Source organism: Lynx canadensis, chromosome B3 (assembly GCF_007474595.2).
Source record: "Lynx canadensis isolate LIC74 chromosome B3, mLynCan4.pri.v2, whole genome shotgun sequence".
NCBI lineage: Eukaryota > Metazoa > Chordata > Mammalia > Carnivora > Felidae > Lynx > Lynx canadensis.
In genome coordinates, this window is record NC_044308.2 from 6,414,175 (window position 1) to 6,420,174 (window position 6,000).

Sequence of the window (6,000 nt, forward strand, 5' to 3'; positions counted from 1 at the left end):
ACGAAAACAATTATTCTAAGATGGCTGAGCTCTAGAACGTCCAAAACAAAAAACCCAAACTCAGAATCAACCCTTAAGAAGGTGTCGATCAATGAATATGATAATCTTTGGTTCATTCTAGAAAACTCATAAAAACAGAGAAGGTAAAACCAAAAGTGACCAGATTCCTGCCAGAAATAAAGGTGACTGGTTATCTTCCAATTAGAAAGGAATTGACTGTGGCGCCTGGGTGGCTCAGTCAGTTAAGTGTCAGCCCCTTGGCTTCAGCTCAGATCATGATCTCATCGGTTTGTGAGCCCCGCGTCGGGCTCTGCGTGGACAGAAAGGAGCCTGCTTTCCATCCTCTCTCTCTGCGCCTCCCCTGCTTGCTCTCTGTCTCTCTCTCTCAAAATAAATAAATAAACTTAAAAAATAAAAAAAAGGGATGGGACGCCTGGGTGGCTCAGTGTGTTAAACGTCCGACTTCGACTCACGTCATGACCTCGCGGTGCGTGGGTTCGAGCCCTGCGTCAGGCTCTGTGCTGACAGCCCAGCACCTGGATCCTGCTTCGGATTCTGTGTCTCCCTCTCTCTCTGATCCTCCCCCTGCTTGCTCTCTGTCTCTCTGTTTCACCCTTGAAACTAAATAAAGAATAAAATTTTTTTTTTCTTAAATAAAAATAAAAAAAGGGAACTGGCTGGCAAAGTGAGATAAGATATATTTATCAGAACCATGAAAGCAATAATGGAAAGGAAAGGGAAGGGAAGGAAAGAGAACTGTCCCAACTAAAACGAGAGGAAAAGTCATTCCACTGCACTTTCTCGTTTATTTCAAGCCCGAGAAAAGAACTGGGAAAACATGGGAAAACCAGTGAAGCAGCTACATTCCCAGCAGAAATCAGTCACACGCTTGTGCTTCTGCCGAGGAAGACAGGCGCTGCGGGTGCTCCCCCTGCTCCAATGACTAAGTAACTTGCTTAAATGCATTTGACACACGATCCTTGAACTTCCAAAAAGCACTTAATACAGTGGCTCATGAAATCTTCATCTAAAAATGTTCATCCATTTATAATCAAGCTGCATCACACTGACAAATGGGCAGGAGGGCCGCACAGAGGGAACAGATATTTGGAAGGATGCCGTCAAGATTGGTATTATCAGGGACTTTGTTGATCACTCGGAAGGATTTCTTCCTCCCTTTTTTAAAGAGAATAAAAGAGATCTGTGGTCTAAATGCAGTGTAATTACAAAGGGAGGACTAACAGAGGAAATGAATTACATGATTCAATAAAAGAAAAAAAATTTTTTTAAATGCAATGTGACTTAGAAACCCCCACAGATGTCTCTGTTACAATGAAATCTGGAATACGTTTGATGACTTGGGGGCAGGGGGGACAGGGAAAAAAATTAGCTCCTGATAGAAAATATTGGATGGTAGATATGGGGGGGGGGTGGAAAAGGCAACTGAACATCAAATTTAGCAAATCAAGAGTGGTTACTATGTGCCAGGCACTGTTCTAAATGCTTCAGATACAGTAACTCATGTAAACCTCAAAACAACCTTCTAATCTAAGTACCATTATTATTCCTGTTTTATAGGTGAGCAAACAGAGGCACAGAGACGTTAATTAACTGGTCAAAGGTTACAGATTGTAAGACGTAGGGCTAGGATTCCAATCCAAAATCTGTGCTCCTAACCCTTCTGGCTTCCCCTAGAATTTAAACACCGAGAGGGTCAGAGAAATACGAGTCAGGCATTGGCTAAATCCAGGGTTAGCAGATCACCCCTTAGTCACGGCTCCGTGATGACCAGTCAGCCCTGTGACCTCTGCGGGCCTTAGTTTCCTCACCTGTGCATTGAAAAGCTAGATTAGGCGAGCTCTAACCAAGGGTTCGGCAGCTCGAAGCTGCCCCAAATCTGTGCCGACGGTCTACGGTATATGGCCTGGTCTGCTTTCCGACCAGGATATTCAAAGATTATTTCATCCTAAAACAGGCAGCAAGTTGTATTAAGATTCTTTCTCTGCCTCCTGACCTTCGGAAGATTATTATGTCCCCTCCATTCAGGCAAATGACAGAGAGTAATGAAAGGGGTACTGTACGGTTTCTCTTCTGGACTCGACTTAATGCGGTTGTAATGAAATGGCCCTCGAAAAGCTCTCGCTGCAGACCACGTGAACTGTGCTAAACCTACCAATCCCGGGCCCCTCTCATGAGCCAGTTCTTGGAATCTACCCTCCCATCTGGCTACCGGAAATGCAGGTGAAATTGACACACTGGAGGTGGAGCAACCAAAAGAGAGGAACTGGGGAGATGAAGACATGGAGGGCAAGGGAATCCCAGTTACAGAGTTTCGCGGTGGCTAAATAAACCTTATCTTCTTGGCATACTCCATTCTCTTTGCTAACACCCACTCTTCAGAGTTGAGACCACAAAATGCATTATGGTGAATTCAACACCCACTTCCAAACTAACAGACCCCCAGAAATATCCTTCTCAAGCTGGGCCTTAAAGGTCACCCAGAGTGCATCTGTGAGTGAAGGAGGACCTTCCAGGTGGGTCATGCAGTCCCCCTTTGAGAGTCCTTTCTAAGCATCCCTGACAGGTGGCTGTCATCTGGCCTCTGCCTGGACACTTCCAAGGTCGAGGCACTGGCTGCCTTGCTGGACAGGCAGCCGCCTGCGCTGCTGGACAGCTCTCTGTAGGGAAAGCCCACGAAGCGCCTAGAACAGTGCCTGGCGTGGGGCCAAGCTCAGTAAGTGCGCCTCCAACTGGGTCAAAAGCTGCCTCCTTACAACTTGAACCCACCGATCCATGGTGCACCGCTGGAGCCCTGCAACGCAGAGGCCCCTCGGATATCCGGGGCTGTAAACAGGCCCCTCGGCCCTCTCCTTCCAGGTGCGGATCCCAGACCTCCATCACCAGGCCTGGGTCGGCAGACCCCCTCCCCAAACCCCAGAGGTCCCAAGAGTGAGCACCAATGGAGAGACAGCCGGCAGGGAGGCCGCAGTCAGGGATGCCCCAACCTCGGTACCCGGGGCAGGAGGGGACAAAGAAGAGCTTTCAGAAAGGCGTATCCCACGCGCCGCGGTCCAGGCTGCCTCCCTCCCAGCCACTGGGCGAGCCGGCCCTCGGGATCCCCGCGGCGCCAGGTGACAGGCCCCGGAGGATCCGAGGCGCAGGCAGCGGCGCGATGGGCCGAGCCACGACGGGGACCTCGGGGCTCAGGGATCTGGCCCGACGGATCGTGGGAGCGATCCCGGCTTAGCGGAGCTCGCCGGGCCGTGGCTTTACCTGCGCGTGGTTGACTACCGCGTCCTGGTTTGCCCCTAGCCGGGTTCCCGAAGCTCCGCGGCTGCCGGCGGCGCTCATGGAAATGCAGCCGGAACCCCTGGCCAGCGCAGCTCCCGCCGCTACCGGCCCCGCCCAAGCAACTGCCGCCACGCCCCTGACGACGGCTTCTGCCACGCCCCTGACTCGGAACCCGCCCGCTCATTGGGCGGCCAAGCCGCTGCTCTAGGAGCCCCGCGCGCTCATTGCACCCGGCGGGAAATCCATTGGTCAGCAGAGCTGCTTCTCAGGGTGGAGGCGGGACCCTCGGCGAGGAACTCCTCCACAGTTGGTTACCTTTGACGTCTTTAGCCTGTGGGCTGAGACGCTATTGGATGAGACCAGTGCGGAGGGAGTGGGGAAAGAGGGAGGTGGGCTAAAAGCTGCGTCGTGTTTGCTGTTGATGGGGGCGGGGTGCAGAAAGGGAGACAATTGTGACCGCGAGCTTGTTTGGGGGGCCGGGTAAGGTCAGGTGTCTTGTGAATTGAGCGGAGGGAGGCCAACTGGTGGTTAGCTCAGCTGCAGAATCTGGTGGCTCCAGGCCTACCGACTAACTCACCTGTAGCCCAGAACACAGCCCAAGACACCGGTCATAACCGGGAGAGGAAGGAGGTTGGTGAATCACCGAGCCGCAAAGAGAAGAAAGGATGTGGAGGCATCAGCCTCTGGCCCCTTGCAGCTGGTTAGGGTGATGGGGACGTGCTGGGCAGTGTGGACCTGTTACTGTCCCACTGCCCTTTCAGCACTTAAGATGACAGCCCAGTGGGAGGCAGCCTGCAAGAATGCAGCCTTTAGAGTCAGACCTGCTGTTGATTAGTACTGGTTGCATGGCCTTGAGCAAGTCACTTAACCTTTCCATATGCACCCTGATTTCTTCCTTTCGCAACTGGGAGTAACAGTGATAATTGACGAGGAGATTAAATAAATCTGGTAAACACTAAGTGCCTGGCACTCAGGAGGCATTTAATCAAAACTGGTTCTCCACCTACTCACCTCCATGGGTCCATGGAACTAGGCCCAGTTCTAAAATTCTATGAGCCTGAAACTGCTTTTGCAATGGCATGTGCTTCGCCAAGAATAGAACATTTGACTGACTTGAAATGCAACTCCTTTAAGGGGTGGACAGGGTCACCCTACCAGGGCACGGCAGGGCTGGAAGAGAGAGAGGAGAGGAGGAGATGGAAGGAGCATTTAGTGAGAGAAGGGAAGCAGCATTTGTAGCAACGTTAAGTCTTTTCCAGCACATTTCAGGGTTATGACAAGGGAGAATGGAGCTTCCCCCATCCTGTTCACCCAACTGTCCAACGGCTCAAGTTTCATGGAGCGTGACCAAATAACCCTTTGAAGGCTGATCAGCCCTGGACCAGAAACCACCACATAAGATCTTTCAGGGATTCCTGAAGCCCAGTCCCCATCCTGAAGGCATGGAAGTCCGAGAGCGTGAACAGAAAGAGCCTCTTGCCTGAATTTAGCCCCAGACCCCTTGGGACCCAAGGTGTTCCAGGGTGAAAGAGGAGAAAGAATCCTTTGCCATTGCTGGATTTTTCATTCAGTTGTCACGTTACCTAAAAAAATGTTGCACCTCAGTAGTTATTTATTCCTCTCTATTCTCTTACATCTTGGAAACAAAAAAGCCAGGCTTCAGAAGCAACGAATTTTAGTGAGGGACCTCCATAGTTCTGACTCCTGTTAAAATAGCTTGGGCCGCCAGAAAAGAGCGTTCGATCTGTTACCAGATGTGTGTGCCTCTGTGTGTGTGTGTGTGTGTGTGTGTGTGTGTGTGAGCGCGCGCACACACATGTGCACACACATGCACCCACAGTTGGTTCTGCCCCACAGTTTTCATGTCTTTAAACAGGACTGCTTGGTGGCCATACGTATGTCTGTACATGTGCTGGGGAACCTGGCCTGGCCCACTACAGGTTAGCTCCTGCCGTGTTTGCTGAAGGAGACTGAGCTGTTTTGTTAGACCCTGTAAGACATTAAAGTGGCTCCTGAGGTCTGGGAAGATTTCTCCAGCTTGATTCAGAGCCACAGAAAGCAGCTGTTAGAAGTAGATGACTCTACTGGATGGATTTTTCACCCCTTGTCAGGAATACAAGTTTAGCCAAGAGTTCCAGAAGGGGACAGTCATCCGGTTCAGGAATTCTAAAACAATTGCATCACAAAGGCTTAAAAAGACTTGCGGAATGAGCCCGGAGGAGGAAGAAGGAAAGGATTGAAAGCATCTCTGGCTGGCTTCAAGAATCATCCACTGCCTTCTGCAACACATAGAACTTGTGTTCTTACTTGTTGCTGGTTTCTGTGTCCTCCTCTCTACTTTGGCTCTTGCCGTGTTCTGTTGAATCACATTATTTCCTTCTATAAAGCATTTCTGTGGGAGGCCATTTAGGAGACAGAATGGACTCATTTTTGCCTCCTGGGTTAGTAGTCTGTGGGGACTGAGGATTTGGTGAGGGTTGGCTTGGGATAACCAGTTTGTAGAACATGGCTACGAAATGCATTTCTGGGGGCGCCTGGGTGGGTCAGTCGGTTGAGCATCCGAGTCTTGATTTTGGCTCGGGTCATGATCTCACGGTTCTCAGGATTGAGCCCTACATCAGGCTCTGCGCTGACAACACAGAGCTTGCTCGGGATCCCCTCTCCTTCTCTCTCTGTCCCTCCGCATGCTTTTTCTCTCTCAAAATAAAT

The 6,000-nt window shown here is 50.7% G+C and overlaps 1 protein-coding gene across 1 annotated transcript in view; it reads right to left on the reverse strand.

The window, feature by feature from the left end:
* ABHD2 (abhydrolase domain containing 2, acylglycerol lipase) overlaps positions 1 to 3,374 on the reverse strand; it is a 105,645-nt gene extending 102,271 nt beyond the window's left edge. The window contains exon 1 of the mRNA XM_030317409.1: positions 3,274 to 3,374. The gene's annotated coding sequence lies outside the window, so the exon portion shown is untranslated. The remainder of the gene's footprint in view (positions 1 to 3,273) is intronic.
* Between the last annotated feature and the right edge of the window lie 2,626 nt (positions 3,375 to 6,000).